The sequence below is a fragment of the Canis lupus genome, chromosome 23 (assembly GCF_003254725.2).
Source record: "Canis lupus dingo isolate Sandy chromosome 23, ASM325472v2, whole genome shotgun sequence".
Taxonomy (NCBI): domain Eukaryota; kingdom Metazoa; phylum Chordata; class Mammalia; order Carnivora; family Canidae; genus Canis; species Canis lupus.
In genome coordinates this window covers 21,503,712-21,521,673 of record NC_064265.1, presented here as the reverse complement: position 1 = coordinate 21,521,673, position 17,962 = coordinate 21,503,712, and the positions used below count along the sequence as shown (strand labels likewise).

General features: G+C 32.8%; 1 protein-coding gene across 1 annotated transcript in view; it reads right to left on the bottom strand.

Moving 5' to 3' along the window:
* ZNF385D (zinc finger protein 385D) overlaps window positions 1-17,962 on the bottom strand; it is an 891,925-nt gene that overhangs the window by 524,723 nt on the left and 349,240 nt on the right. The window lies entirely within an intron of this gene.

Here is a 17,962-nt window from a genome sequence, read left to right as displayed (position 1 = left end):
AAAAAACGGAGCCCTAGCTTAATTATAACTACTAAGTAACTGTAGAATTGATTAAAATGCAATGAAACAAATTATGGCAAAGCAGGAAAAACTTCCTTGGAATAAAATGCAATGGTGAATTAAATGATTTTTTTTGCATTTTAATTTTAATATCTTTTATTTGTATAGAACCATAAGATTTCTAAAGTAGGCCATATAAATTATACTTTTACATTGTTATATTTCATTTTATAAATAACTGATCCCCTAATATTTTGGAAGTGAACCAATTGCAGCTTCCAGACAATGTATAATAATTAGAAAAAAATAGAAATACTTAGAGAAAAATTAGAAAATAATAATTTAAAAAACATGCACATTACTCCTCCCCCCTAAAAAAAGCCAACCCCCAGTTCAGTGTGGTATGGAAATTCAAAGCATTTGTAACAAAGATAGTAACTTCTCCTTACACTAAAATATAAGCTAAATACAAATGAAAATAGTGGACAAAAGGAGTGATTCAGATTACAGTTTCAAAGTCCAGAAAGATCATATTTCCATGGTAAATTGACTTGAATAAGGAGAGGTATGGAAAAGCCACCTTTAAAATTATTGCTGAATAATGAAAGTAATAAAAATTGAGGTTTTTATTTTTATTATTATTTATTTTTATTATTCTATTATGCTATCTTTTAGCATCCAGACATGTTCATATATTCATAGAATAAGGGATTATCACCTATATACATCTGTGTTTTAATTTATTTATTTACCCAACCATCCATTTGTTCATCTGTCCATCCATCCATTCATCCATCCATCCAACCATCCATCTCCTGACTTGTCCATCCCATTCATCCAAGCTTTTGTTCATTACCTACTAAATGCAAAGCCTTGTGGATTTAGTGATGTAAACTGGTATCATCTTTCTTTAATTCTAGTGAGATAGACAAATTTTCAGTAGCTAATTAACCAATTAAATATTTGATTAAACTTCTGTTAAATACCATAATGTAAAAACGTCAAGAGCTATGACTGTCTATAGAAGGGGTTTCTGACTTTATTTAGGGATCAGAAAAAGCTTCCTTGGAGACATCAGTTCTGAAGGATACATACACATGCATTATTTAATGGGAGACCATGGTGGACTGGATGCAGAGCAATTTTGAAAGAAGGAGGGACATTTGTAGGATTCTGAAAAGGACCATAGAACCTATGAATAATTGAAAGAATAATATGACTAAAAGGAAGAGAGGTCACCCCAAAGGGAGATGAGTTGGGAGATCATATAGGATCTTTTGGGCCAGCTGAAAGAGCTGGGCCTCAATCCTAAAGGCAATAGGAAGACACGGAAGAGTGCAAAGTAGGGTAAGATATGGTCATATGAGTATCTTTCAGAGATCCTTCTCATTGAATGTGGAGAACAGATTATGGATAATTAAAAAAATAGGCAGAAAATGTTTGACATTTTCTTATTTTTCATTTCTCATTGCTGCAAAGAGATGATCATGGATTTGATTAGAATCCTAATGGTAGACGAAATGAGAAATAAATAATGAGTAGGAATTTCAGAAGTAAGCAACATATGGATCAGAAAGAAGTTTGTTCTGGATATCAATTACTTAGAGAAAACTGGGTTCTTTACTTCTTTTATAGGAATTCAAAACTTGGAAGTACTAATTTCTTTCGGAGACAATCCAGCAATTTGACTCCCAGAAGAGATATCTGATACAATATTCATACTGGCTGCAGGCCACTTTTGTTAGCTAGTCAGGTGTCAAGACCTCTGTGAAAATATACTTTTTTGTACCTGATGATAATTTTCCTTTTTGTGTTGTAACTTCTTTGCCCATTGTATGGTATCATAGTTTTGTAGTTTTGAAGTGATGTTTCCTGATGAAGCACTATTCATATATACTTGGAAAATGTTTCATTGAACAAAATTAAATTGATTTTGATTTTGCAACACATCTTTGAGTCAATACTATTAGTCTAATGGGTGAGGAGTATACAGTAATGACACATTTCCTTAATCATCTGAACATGGACACTTCTTTCAAGATCATCTTTTACAACTAGTACTTTATGAATTATTCTGTGGGCAACTCTTCATTAAACAGCAGCAGTATCTTGCTCCAAGCAATATCTTTTATTCAATAGTCCTAACCTGGCTAAAAAACCAAAATGTCCATGTGGTCCTTTCCCAAAAGATTCCATAGAATTCATGTGGAAATACTTTAAAATGTCCATATGCTTTACAAAATGTTAAATCTTGAGTAAATTGGGGTGTGCCACTTATAACTCGTTGCAGTGACCATTTGGAAGAAGTTTATCATCTGTTTGGCCGGTTATCATCTATCTTTGTGGTGGCATTGACTCTGTGTATGGTGTGGTATGTCTGGACATAGGGTGAAAGCAGTATTCAGGAGGAGGGTTAGCCTCCTAATAATAGGAGGGTTAGTTTTTCAGATTATAATCAATGATCCAGCCGTGGTAGTATATGGAAAAGTAGTCAAGGATAAGAAGGAGAAGTTCCTACTGCTGCTGCTTCTCATTTCTTCCTCCCTGTATCCAAATTATTATCCTTATGACCTAAGATTCTGAACACAGGTATCCCTTATATAAAACTTTCTGGCCTGAATTTACATTCTGAAAATCTAAAGCAGCCAAAGCAATGAACTCTACTTGTAAAACCATTTTGTTTTATAATTTGCTGTCCCTGGTGGTCAGGTTATTTCTCTACATCTGCCTTTAAGGTATAATACAATGAATACATAAAAGATGATACATAACATCTGTCTTTATAACAGCTTTGTGTATTTCTTCCCTTGGAAATTAAAGATATATGCATACCCAAGATTCCAGAAATGCTCACTAAAAGCAACAAAGTATAAATAAAAATGATGGTGCCGACAATAATATTGATACTCAACAAATAACCCATATTCAATGAACTGCAGTCTGTGTTATGTGTGGTGCTAGAAATATAATAAAGGATATATAAATCCTAGTTATCATCTTCATGACTGTTTAAATCTTCTAATTGCTTTGTATGATAATCCAAAACTTGTAAGTCCATTTGACTTATAAATCAATTTATAATCTTAAGTAAAGAATGAAAGAAATATCATTAGCCAGGAAAGAAAAAAAATCAAGATTGGTGAAGTTTAAACTGTTTTAAACACAAAATATCATTTCCTCTATCTTTCAGTATCTCCTTCATCTACTAAAACCTGCAGTTGGCATCATTATATGTCTGACAAAGTGAAAACATTTTCACAAATGAAAAAAAATATCCCTAGGGCTCTTTGTAAACACTTGCTTTAGAGAATTCTTAAGTACTTGCTCCACAGTTGGTCTTCCAAAAAAAGAAAAAGAGAAGAATCTCCAGTTTCAAAGATTTTGAAGCAACAGAATATTCTGCTTTATGTTCAAAGGTAATTTCTATTCTTACAGACTATATTTGGAGACTAGCAATATGAGACCATGAAACATCTTTAGAAGGTAGTGAACTGAGGAAAATGCATGTGTTCACGTACTGAGCAGATAAAATAATGTTAGAGCTTAGGTTTATTTTACTTTATCCAGCTACACTTATCCCTTAATAGTTTTCCAGCATAATGAATTCCAAAGTTGGCACTAGAATTGGGAAGTACTATGCCCAGAAGATGAAAAATATCTGTACTCTCAGAGTGAGCAGAGTTTGAAGTGAAAACATTTTTGATAAGAGAAACATGTCTTCTCATCACAACACTGCAACTTAATAACTAGGGTAACTTTTGTGATTAGTAGATTTGGATCCTAAGTTTCCCTACCTGCAAAATAGATTTAAGTATAATTAATTTCAAAGTTGTAGCCAGGAAATGAAATAATATGCATAAAATTTATACCACATATAAGCACTCATGTATTCAAAAATCTGTTATTGAGAACCTAACATGTGCCAGGTCACAGTCCTAATGATGAGGAAACACAACTGTATAAAACGGATACATTTCCTAGACCTATTCTATCAGGGCATACAGAAGGCAACCAAGAAAACAAATAAATTTCAAATATACAATGTCAGAAATACAGATTGAGAAATATTATTTGGAATAGTTGTCTTGTACTCTTCACAGATACCAAGAAAAGAAAGATTAAAAGTCCTTAGAACTGTTTCACAATAGAATCCTAAAGAACAAGAAAATTACATGCAGTATATGATCCAGGACTGGACAGAACACAGAGAAGAAATGGTTACAGAGGACATAATTGACTAATCCAAATATAAACTGCAGATTTGGTAATATTAGAACAATGTTAAATTTCCTGATTTTAATAACTATTCTATGGTAAGAAGATATCCTTGCTCTTAGGTAAGACACACTAAAGTTTACAGGGGTAATGGAGCAAAATGTTTCCAATAATCCTCAAAAGACTCAAAAATATGAAAGGAAAAAGGGAGGGAGAATCCAAAGGGGAGACATAACAATAAAGCAATTGGGCAAAATGCAAATAATAGTGAATCTGGATAAAATCTATATATGACAGTTTATTGTACTATTCTTGAAAGTTTTCTGTCAGTTTGAAATTATATTAAAAAATATAAAGGCACATTGATTTGAGAAAGGTAGAGAGTAATTCAACAAGTACCTTTCTCTTTTTTAAACTTGTTTTGAAACCTGCCTTTCTAGAGTGCATTTTGCTAATCTTATTTAGGATTCAGCAGTAGAAATTGAAAAGTTACACTTTGTAGGTCCTCCCTATTGAGTAGTATGGTTCTACCCCAATGGATTTGATGAATTCAATAATTTTATAGTATAGGACTTTAGGCAGAATTGTATTACTGACTTGAATGAGTTGAAAAACAACCCTGAACACCTGGCACAACTTCTAAAGCTGGTGTTTTATTTGGAAAACAAACTCAATGTGTAGCAAACACAAACAGCATATTGACATTTCAAAGCTAAGGAATTGACCTCACCTTCATTTCTCCTAGCAAGTGAGAGAGATAAAAAACTTTAGGTTAGTAAAGACACATCTGTGGCTTTTAATTTAGTTACTGTAGCATTACTTGGACTCTGTCAAATTTACAATGTGAAGCACAGGCTTTATAATCAAAACTGTTCATCATATTCATTTCCTGATTGTTCTAATTAACAGTGTCACATATAAATCTATTGGACTCAACTAGCAGGTTTACTTCTGATTTTTTAGAATAAGAGTACATGCACATGCATGTGAATATTTGAATTGTAGAGCAGAAAATCATGTATATAAATATAAAAAATACATATACATAGATAAACATGTTTATAGTATGTGAAAAATAAGGTTCAATGATTTTGAAAACTACTATACTTTTGTTTTAAAAAGAAAATATGTACCTTTGACTTGTAAAATGCAGGCATCTGTAAAAATATAAAATCTAGAGGTCCTGTAATGGTCATTATTTTAAGTTCTTAGCTTTTTTATTACTGGTCTCTTTTGACCTGTTTCAGTATTGGGAAAGGAAATAATATCTCATCTATTTTACCCAAATTCCTTAAAATTACATGATGTGAAGATGATTCACTTCTCCCAAATTTACTGTCTTAAATGTTTTATCTAATTACCATGTGAGTATTTATTCTAAAAATATAGCATGAAAATTCAAGCCCGAAATTTCCACTTCCAATTATGTTGAGATTTCTCATAGCAGATTAATAATCCTGCTAAGAATAAAAAATATCATAATGAAATTTTAAGCAGTGGATTTGAAAGCATGAGAGAGCTGCTGAAGTAGCCAGTTTTGAAGGGCCAGATCTTGGAGGGAAGGAAATTTTATTGAGGTAAGCCAGATTTTGTGCATAATGGCTTTTTCTTTGGGACATTTATTGATTCTTGGCATATACCAAGATGTGACTAAGCTTCTATACATCCTAAAATACAAAAGAGCTTTCAGTAACCTCACATGTTTGGGAAACAAGAATTGTAGTTCTGATACAACAAGGCATCTAGGACTTGATTGACCAAGATTCCACTGATGAATAAGGTTGATAGATGTGAGACTGGCCTCAATACATGTTGTCTCACTGAGTCAGTATCTGATTAAGCCACACAGGAAAAGATATAATGAAGTCAAGCAGAAATTGTGTGGAAAGCAACCAAATACTATAAAGAGTGTGTGGTGTTCTCAGCATTCCCATAGTGCTCAGTATATCAAATTTGAAGACCTCCAAAAAGAAGTGGTAATAGTAAATACTCCAGGCTCTAATTAGGATCCCTGGAGGGACATAGCATGGGGGTTAACCAGAGATAGACTGAACCATGCTAAGAGTGCAAACTAGGATCAAGTTAGTTCAAGGTCTGACTGGACTTAAGTGTTATGTCTCTTTTTGGCCTGTCAGAAGATAGGGTAAATAAATCATTGCTAAAGTTGTCCACACACAAGACTGACAGTGAAACTAAAAGTTTTTTGGATGTTAAGAAATAAGACCAGTGGGAAAAACAGGCAATACAAAGTGACACAAATAATACAGTCATGAAATTTTAAAATAATTGTGATTAATATCTTTTTTTGTGTGATTAATATCTTTAAGCAAATAGATGACCATGTAGAGAATTTTCACAGAAAATAAGAATCAAATGGAAAAATTTTAATTGAAAATACTATAACTGACATCACAGCATGATAGATGGGGCACAGCTAAAGAAAGATGAATGAACCAGAAGATAGATCAATACCCAACATCTAAACTATAACACAGAGGGCAAAATAAATGAAAAGTACAGAGAGGAGCACATGAAACATATAATAGATGAGCTCCAAAACATGTATGACGTTTTCCATTTCTGTATTACTTATAATGCCAAACTTCCCATCAACAGAATGAATAACTACATGTTGGTATGTTCATGTAATAGAAAACTATCTAGAGTTGAGAAATTAACCACTGCTACCACAAAAACATTGAATCATTCAAACATAATAATATATAAATGAAGCCATATATAAGAGTACATGCTCCATAATTCTATTTACATAGAATTCAAAAGGAGGTAAAAATCGATTTATTATTGTTGTCAGAGAGGGTTTAACTACTGGGGCTGCTGAGGATGATTAGTATTCTACTTTTTGAGCCATGGTGGTTATGCAAATGTGTTTGCTTTGTGAAAATTCATTGAATCATACACTTACGGTTTGTGTGATTTTGTATATGTATGTCAAGCTTCAATTAAAAAATATTCTAAACAATTGCAGCCTAAGTATATTAAAGTTAAATTAAAATTAAATTTCTGAGGGATATGATGAATCACTTGCATTCTCCCACAACTAAGAAAGTATCTTTGGACATTGATTGCCTTTGACTTTCAAGGAATGCAAAGAATTAATCAAGAGAAGGGGCATCAAAAAAATGAAAAAAAAAAAAAAGTAATAGGAGGTGGAGTGGAGGATGTGTGTACATCTGTATGACCACTCAGTAGCTTTGTATATCCTTAAAGAAATGAGCAGAATGGACCCTGCTGGAGACCAAGTAAACTTGCAGCAAATTCTTTCTCCTCTAGCAGTCCCACAGACCTAGGGATAGTTGATGTAGCCAAAGGTATGAATCAGAAATACTAGATATTAACAATGACAATAATATAGAATTTACACACAAATAATAAATCAAAGAGTTAATAGTAGTCCACTTATTTTTTTTAAGATTTTATTTATTTATTCATGAGAGACACAGAGTGAGAGAGAAAGAGAGAGGCAGAGACACAGGCAGAGGGAGAAGCAGGCTCCACGCAGGGGCCGGACGTGGGACTCGATCCCAGGACTCCAGGATCAGGCCCTGGACTGAAGGCGACGCTAAACCACTGAGCCACCCGGGCTGCCCAGTCCACTTATTTTGATGAGCACTGAGTAATGGAATTGTGAATCACAATATTGTGCACCTGAAACTAATACAACACTATATACCAACTACACTGGAATTAATTTTTTTTTAAAAAGTATTTCCAATCTTCTTTCCAGATAAATGATTTTTTTCTCTGTATTTTTTTTGTTATTTATTTGCTTTTCACCATTTCTATATATAAAAAATGTCCCAAACTTATTTGGAGCTTCTTTTGCTCTTTTATACCCTTTTGATTAGGAATTCTTGATTCTAGATGCTAAGTTCCTTCACTGCTCTTTCTTACTTAGTTATGTACCTCCATTTCCTAATCAAGATTTATCAAAGAATAAGTACTAAACATTTGTGTGGTCTCTATTACTAGAATAATCTTAACTCAGGATTTAAATTAGGGCTAGTGTTATAGTATTTTAGCCATGGTACATATTTTGCTTTTTTTTTTTTTTTCCTGGAAAGAGAAGAAAATAATCCAGGAACTATGCCATTATTGACAAATATGTATTAGGATGTATTTGTCCTGTTATAATTTAAAATCTTGCTAAATTTTCTGTGAGATTAGAAGCCTTGCCTGTGATCTGGCACATATGTTTATAATCAGCTTTTACATTTGTCTCCAGACCAAGTGGGTGTTAGTAAAAATTTCCATACACCTTTTTATCCGATTACTGTTTTGTGAGTACAAGGCATTCCCACTAATTATGTCTCTAGATGGCTCCCCGCAAATGTAATCAGGAAGAAAATCACAAATTGGCAAATTAACACTTTAAAAAGTCTTCCTGGGGAGTGAGGCTAGATGGCATGTGAAATCTACCTTAACAAGTTCAGTATTACTGCAAATGTTTCCTACACAACTGACTTCAATTCTATTAAAAAAAAAAAAAACTGAGAGGAATTTAAAATATATGAAAAAACAAAACATATTTGCTTCATGTTAATATCAAAATCATAACTTTAGGTTTTAAAAGCTTATTTGCTTTGGATACAGCTTCCAAGAACGCAGGTTCCCCAGCTCCAGTAGTTTGACAATGGACATGATGAGATAGAGAACAGTGGAAAATAGTTGTGACTGTCTCTAATACATGCCAATCTTCTTTTCCAATTTCCACTTTGACTAAATGATACCTGGTTGATGATTCATTTGCTTGAAAATTTTTCCAGGCTAGGTTCAAACATTACAAAAAAGGGTGTACAATAAGTATTTTGTTACTGTTCTATACAACTGCACCAAACAGAAGAGAGAGAAAAAAATTCTATGCCATCCTACTATGTACATTTAATTCCATACATCACAATGAATCATAATCATATAATATTTTTACTATTAAATAAAACCTTAGAGGCAATCTTACCATAGAGGTAAGGAACACTGAGGTCTAGAGATTGAGCTTCTTACCTAGCACTTGATAGTTAATTGGTAACTAAGCTGTACCACAATTTAACTACTCTGACCAACAATATGGAGGTTTTCTGATAATAAACTTCTAGGGTAGCTCTTTCCAAAATGTGTGATTTTGAGGTTTAAAATAAACAGGGAAGTAATAAAACACTTGCCCCAGTCCAGTAAAACCTTTACTTTCTAACATGGAAAGTTCAATAATAATTGTTTCTTAGGCCCCTGAAACGACTGCTATATTTAGATGCTCCACCTCAGCAGATATGCAGAGTAAAGAAAGAAAGAAGAATAAAATCTGCAGGAAGATTCAAGATGAAGAGGAGGTAAGTAGTCAGAGAAAGAGAGCACCAGGGTGGAAAAATACATATCAAAGCTTAAACAAAGGAACTTATATTAAAAATACTGGATGAGTATCAATCATATATGTTTATATGTTGAGTAACTACTGCTGTTATGATGGTTCCAAAATATGTTCATAAATTCTTTGATGCCTCTCTCTTCAAAGGGCAGGATGTAATTCCTCTCTTCTTGATTTTGGCTAAATTAAGGGATTCACTTCTAATGAAGAAAATATGGTAAAAATGATGGTGCCTGCTTTCCAAGGCTAGTCCCAAAAGTCATTGTGACTCTCTTTCTCTTGGATCTCTCATTAGGTTCAGCCAGGTGCCATATTATGGGTACAGTAAAGCAGCCTTATAGAGAGGCCACAATAGCAAAAAACTAAGCCTTCTGCCAACAACTGATACTAACTTGCTAGCATGTAAGTAGCCTTGGAATGGATCCACCATCCCTAGTCAAGCCTTCAGATAACTGCAGCCCTGGCCAATATTTTGACTGTAATCTCATAAGAGATCTTGAACTAAAACCAGGCAACTAAGCCCCTTTTTAGCTCCTGACTCATAGGAACTGTGACATAATAAATCTTTATGGTTTTAAACCATTATATTTGGGAGTAATTTGTTACAATGCAATAGATAACTAATAATGTCACATTGAAGTGAAAAGCAGAGTCACAGAACTCATAAAACACCACTATTGGAGTGAGCCATATAAAATCACTCTTTGTGTAGCTTGCAGATCAGCCATTCCATACGATTTAACCTACTGGACAGGAGCTCTACCAACTTGTTTCATTCCTGATTTGGACTGGACTTCAGTCTCTCAGGACACATTTGTTCAATGTGTTTGTCATTTTCTAAATTATAATCACATGGCAAAATAGTCAGGACTTTCTGACAATGTTCTGATGCAAGAACTGGAAACCAATTATTTGTGGATTACCTCTTAGTATAGACATGTAAAATATAATTATTAGCAAATGATGATAATTCTCTCTTGCAAAAGGTATTTTGGGTTTTAGACTTGGAACAAATATTTGAATAAATGATAAAATATGCTTCAAATATCTTACACGATCCTAAGTACCAAAAGTCATTTTCTTCTGATCCTTAGAAACACTGGTTGTCCTTAGGGCAACATGTTTTCTTTGCATTAAAACACACACACACACACACACACACACACACACAATCACACAATCTGTAACTATGTAATTGCCTTTGAGTGCTCTCCTCATTTTAATCCCATTAAGGTGCCTCAGTTGACCCAGGTAAAACAAAATTAGCCTTTCATAACTTACTATCTTTTTGGCCCAACTTTTATCATTTGCTCATTTCTATTGACAGAATATATCAAGCTGTTGAATGAGAATTTATTTCTACTTCTAGTTGCCTTAGAGCTTTCACATGTGTGCTTGATTTAATGCAAAGCTTTATGTGTAACCTTTCCAGTACCAGATCACAATTTCTCACTTATTTTTTAATTTTCATTTAATTGAAGACAAATCTTAAATGAGAAGTTATAAAAATTGGTATAGGTTAGTCTGACTCTATTTGTAAAATTCTGCTATTATTTTAAAAAGCTTTTTAAGATTATTTTCCTTAAGAGTTTGTAGGGATGTGTCATATATGAATAACTGTCATGGGTACTTATTTTCTTTGAAAAATAGAAGTCCTGAGCTAAAATTCCATGATTGCTAATGAAATTACTCTGTCATCTTAGAGATTTATTGATAGTGGAACACACATAATTCTTCTCATGATTATATATACAAAGGTTTGGTCAACACCAGTGACTAATTGGAAGCAACAAGGAAATCTTCATAAATTTAAAATAGAAATCATAGTCCATTTTGTATATTACCAGAGCATGAACTTACCTAACTTCCTAGTAAGAGCTGATAATATTAACTCTGCCTTTTTCTGGATAATAAGGTTAGAATTGATCTTTATTTTCATTTCTGTTCATTTATATTCCTTAGCATTAATTTTAAGAATTAATGTATATTTCCACTCTATTATATAAATAGGCAATTATTAGTAATCATATTAATACTTAATATATAATTTATGTACTTTACTATAAATTACATCTTAGTGCAAAGACAGTAACTCTGGCACACTGATACTAGAAGTAATATATAAAGTTACTAATTTATTCAACTGTAGGTACAGAAATCTTATTGAGTCTCTTATTTTATTTTTGCAGAGCTCGGCCTATCTCTACACCCTCTAACAGAGAAAGATTATGAGCTGAAACACTGATTGCTACCCACATGGGGAAATTCTGAGCTTCTTAAACCATTAGCAAACAATGTGTACAGCTTGGACTTCCTTTGAAAACAGAATGCTACATTAAAGGACAACATATCTTCTGGCAATAATTCAAATTTAACAGGTTGCTGCAGCAAATCTATCTTTCTAAACAACCAATGTGTGATCCCACAATAGTATCAACAGTACACGGTACTGAGAATTAGAATGCTTATATTAAATCTGCTAATTTGCAGTGGATTTTATGGAGGTATAATTTTCCATTTAAACTGTAAACTTCCCTGTACAAAAACACTTGAATAATTATGAAAATGTAAGTAAATCCTTTGCAAAAAGTAATTACGGTGAGGGAGACTTTCTTTTGCCTTCAGTGTTTTATGAGTGTATTTGGTTCCATAAGCAAACTAATTAAAATGTTGCAAGACACACTGAAATGCTGGCATTTTAGATGGAAAGCAGTTGTACTCCTGGCAAAGACTGTTTCATGTTTCTAAAGAATTTTGAAATTGTAGTTATAATAAACTATTCAGTCAAGCAAACTGAAAACAAGAGCCAAAATCATGTTCTCAGCTTTGAGATCTATAGCCACATGCCACCACAAAGCCATGAATTTTCTAAGTGTAAAGTGGGACAAAAAACACATTTGCTTTGTTAGAAAACATTTGGAAAAGCAAGGACAAAACACTGTAGCATTTATACAGTTAAAATAAGAAGAAAATAGTTTGGAAGTCATTATTGTGTTAAGTTGATTATTTCCATGATTTAAAAATGATTAGCCAAGTGACTGGCAAATAATGTTTCCACCACAAACAGGAATGCTTTAGCATAACAGCTAATAAAATAAAGAAATGTATTATGGTACAGCCCCAAAGGTAGATACTTTATCTGAGAATGCCAGATGTAAAAGGCAGCTGCAGAATGGTTATCAGGAGTACTGTGTGCAACAGACTGCATTTGGAATTTGAAATTTCCATCTTCTTCACTTTGGCCAGTCATGCTTTGGATGAGATTTATTGTTTTGCTACTTTGTACCAATCACAGTGGTTGAAAGAGGAGTTTCAGTACTAAGAAGTCTAGTATTGTGTCTGTCTGCATGGACTTACAGTGCAGTCCCTCAAAAATGTAGTTTGGCATGTTAGTGAGTTATGGATTCTAGGGCCAGGCCACATGGGCTTAAATCCCATTGTCTACCAATTATCTCTGTGTTATTGGACAGATAAACTAATCTTTCCATTATCCTCATTTGTGGAGTAAGAATTGTAACAATCCTACCTCATGTAGTTGCTATGAAAATTAAATGAGTTAGTCTATGTATAAATGCAAAATTCCTGGCAGTCAGTATTATATAGGTTATTTGCTATTATCTTATGTCCACTCCAACTCAGCAGTGCCTTAAATATTACCTACTAGATAACATAATAGCTAATTTTATAGAAGGTAGATATCCAATAATAGTCAAAGATCAGAAAAAGACTAGAAGACATAACTCTGGGCATCTGAAGTCTTTACTATTTGCTCTGCATGCAAAATATAAGGACACAGTAGGGCTATTACCCAAACAAACTCATGTTAAATATAATAGAAGGCATACAATAACTTCAGAGAGCAGCAAGAGGCAGTAGAAAAACCATTTTCATGACATAGAAGCAAAACAGCAATTTAAAATTATATCATCATCATCCATCACAGCTATCATTATTCAGTCCGTCCCTGTTCTGGATGCCAGGCACTAAATAAATTCTTTAAATGTTTTTCCAATGAACCCTGAAAGCAACTTTGTAGAACAACCACTGTTTGTTTTACCCATCTTACAGGTGAAGAGGCTGAGGCTAAGATAACGTCATTAAGTTTCCCCAGGCTATACAAAATAGTGATGAAGATATGACAAGAACTCAGGTCTCTTTGAGGCAAAAGTGTATATTATTATACTCTACTGCAATCCTTATGATATTATGAACATTTTGCCACATCATTAAATATTCTATACAAACATGTTCTCTGATGGTTGCAAAGTGTACATCTGCACTATTATTTATTTACCCCTTTCTGTCTTGTCAAATATTTAGGTTGTTTCTAGTCCCTTAGATATTGTATATTATTTGAAGACAAACGTTCATCTATAAATTTAGTATATATTTGATTAGTTTCTTAGTATAGATTTCAAAAAGTACAGTCTCCAGGCTAAAGGATGTAAACCCTTAATATAAATTGTCAAATTGCCTCACCAGCAATCTGATAGCAATTTTCTCTCCCTTTCATAATTTTAGTGCTTGTTCATTTCACTGCATCCTTGCCAATCCTGAATATTAGCAATGTATCTTTTCTAAAAGTTTCTTACCAATGCGTCAGATTTCTAAGTCTCCTATTGTTTTAATGTGTATTTTTATTTACACTGGGTGCTTGGAGAGAAAAGTATCAGTTATTTAAAACAAAACATGTGGACAATACTTTAACATTCACTCATATCTGTCTTTACTCCTCATTCTTCTTGCATTCAATCCTTGCTTTTCCCCTCACAGAATTTTCTAAAACTCTAAGTCCCAATTTATTGTCACAATGTTTGGGAAGTTTTCCCAACTTCTCAATACAAAGTTTGTTACCTTCTCTGATCCATGCACATGCCTTTTGTTATCATTTATTCCATTATGATTTACTTTTCTCTTATCTCTTCTAGATTATGAGCTACTGAAGAACACATGATCTTATGACTTATTAGTTCCTCAAGACCTAACAGATAGTAAATATTTCTTTTTTTTAAGATTATTTATTTATTTATTTATTCATAGAGACACAGAGAGAGACAGAGAGGCAGAGACACAGGCAGAGGGAGAAGCAGGCTCCATGCAGAGAGCCCAACGCGGGACTCGATCCGGGGTCTCCAGGATCATGCCCTGGGCTGCAGGTGGCGCTAAACAGCTGCACCACCGGGGCTGCCAGATAGTAAAAATTTCTTAAGCAAATTTAATTAGCACTTACCAGAAAAACACGATGACTCTGGATTTCAATCAAATTTTCATTGTTTCCTTAAATTATGGATTTATTTATCATTAATCAATAATGTATTTGATTACATGCTATAGGGCAGTATATAAACTGAATAAAGTCATGTAGTGGAATTATGTTGTTCTAAAAGAATTTGTACTATGAAAAAGCAAAAATCAACATTGTTGATTGTTTGGAGTGAAGGACTTAGATCATTAGCAATGTCTGCTCTCTATCTTGTACTTACTATGTACACTTACTGTATGCCAGACTTTGCAGGACACTATGTGTATGGATATATATGTATATATGTGTATTATGTATATGTATATGTATATGTACATATACAGCAACATATATAATTTCATTTAATTCTTAAACAGTCATGTGACTTAGCTGCTTTAATTTTCATTGAATAAATAAGAATACTGTGTTAGATATATTAGTTAACAAATTCAAAGTCAAAAACTAATGATAGAGTTATATTAGAATATTAGTCAGAGTGACTCCATAGATAGTGCTTCTGCCTTCCAATAATATAATGAAGTTAAAGAATTTAATGAGAATACTGATATAAATTAAAGAATTTAATGAGAATACTGACAGAAAACAGGAGGTCCAAGGATGTTGGTAATGTCCAATTGTTTCTCTTGATTTGGAAGAACCATACTCATAAAGTATCAAAATCAAACTAGCAATGTTAATTATTCTCATTCCATATGTTTAGATTGTATTAAGACGTGTTCACGTTAAGTTCAGATATTGCAGGAAGAAGAAAAACAACTTTATCTTGTTTTCGGTCTTTTCAGATGGATGCAACAATAGTTAAGATATCAAGTAAACTTCACATAAATTATTTGTCAGTGAAACTCTCAGAAAATATCTTTGTTCTGTAGCATTTTAATGCAATGTAATGCTCTTGGATTTTTATTGATAAAAACAACAACAAAACCACAAGGGAAATGCTATAACTCATTGAGCTTGATTGATGTGTACAACTGGATTTCTTCATCGCTAAAATAAAACCCACAATGAGATAGGACTTAAGACGTATGGCTAGGCCTTTTAAAAACTAAACCTAGGGAACCCAGGTAACTGAGTCTATATCATTCTTTTTCAAGGGGCACATGTTACAAAATAAATTCTTTGTCAAGGGGTACATATCGCAAAAGAAATTCTTTTTCAAGGAGTACACATTGCAAAAGAAAGTTTCTGCTGTGATATAATTGTATAAATTAATGAAAAAACTCTTCAGAGTGTACAAGTGAATGGTCAAGCAATGGAGCCCTTTGGCAGTCTGTTTAAACCTATGCGTGTATAATGATGTTTTTAAACCTAAAATAAAATATTAAAGCACAAATAATCACAAAGCAAACCAATTACATTAAAATGATGTTATCAAATGACTTTAAAAATGTGATATGGTCATATGTGTTCTTTCTTGTTAACACATTAACAGATTTGTTGGCAGGTCTAATGATGACTGTTATTTCAAGGTGGTCATAAACATAAATAAGTCAGGTTAACTGCAACAACAGATTTCTATTATGTCTATTGGTGACAAAGTTATAGGAGTTGCCAATAGTAAGATGGTTTGTCATCCACATTCATAATTGAAAGAATTTCCTCTAGAGCAAATATAACTAAATATATCTAAAAATAAAGATGTGATTTTTTATATATCTAATCACACACATGCACACTGTCCTGTCCTCCAAACAAGAGCAACAACAACTAGTTTTTTAAAGTTCAGAATTTCTATATTAGTGCTCACTTTGGCAGCACGTATACTAAAATTGATATATATATGTGATTAGTACAGCCCCCATGCAATGATGATACATAAATTCTTGAAGCATTACATATTAAAAAAGAATTTCTATACTAATGTTTCTACTTTAATATACCATTTACTATTTCCTAGAAACTTAAACAAAATTCTGATCCCCTGAAAGAGAAAAGCTGAGAAATTAATTATGAAATAAAAATTCATTATCACAAGGAAAAACCATTTTATTTCTATTTTTTGTATCTATATAATGGATATTAATTAAACTCAATGTGGTAATCATTTCACAATATATGTAAGTTAAGTCATTTTACCCTATACCTTAAACATAAAGCACTCTGTATGTTGATTATATTTCAATAAAACTGAAAGATAATAAATGAGTGCACAGACATGCTTTTACTTAAGGAAACTAAATGGACAAGTATGGAAATGAAATAGTTATCTAGATCAGTCACATTTCATTGATCTTGGTGATTAGAAGTCCAAAGATGTCAGTAATATTTTGTTGTCTTAAATTTTACAACATGTTGTCAAGAATATCATTATCTTCCTTTATTTTTTATTTTGCCTGCCAGACTCACATGTTTCTCTCTCTCCTTACCCACTCCTTTTTAGATTATTTCTTTGGCAGGAATAGTAACACTTAAATAAAATCTTTAGATTAACATTAATCACAGTTTAAAAGAAATGATATTCCTCTGATGGTCTTATTAAGAGATGAACTTTAAGTAACATTGGCTTAATCTCTCAGGAAATGGAAATTTAGATTTGTGATTTGGCAGCAAACTCTGTTGCTATTCATGCACAGTGATGCAACAGTTAATGTCTTGGTTAATTACTGAAACAGGCAATGAATTCATCATTTTTTTAAACAGAAATATGAATGAATCTGCCAATCTTCCTTACTCTTATGTAGAATAGATACACTTATAACTAAGGTTAAGATGATATTTAAATTCTTAAGGAGTTTTTCTCTCCTTGGCAAATAAAATTATATCTTCTAAGATAAAAGAAATACTTTTGAATGAGAAGTGTCTTTTTAAAAAGTTTACTTAAGATAAATTGTGAACAAACTGATGGAAGTGTAAAGCTACACTAATAAAAGTTAAAAATGTCCTTGAGAACTAATGTGTGTCAGTGAGTGCCCACTCATTAATTGCTTAAGCTTTGAACATGATAGATTGTCATATAATGTGAGTTTAAGCAACTACAACTCAATATTCAACATTCTCACCCATGCTCCCTCCCCTGCCCCCTACTCACTTAGGGAATGGTCCTCTGAGTCTCCCTCTGAAAATGTTAACATAATTAGGGAAGAACCCATTAAACAATTTTTAGA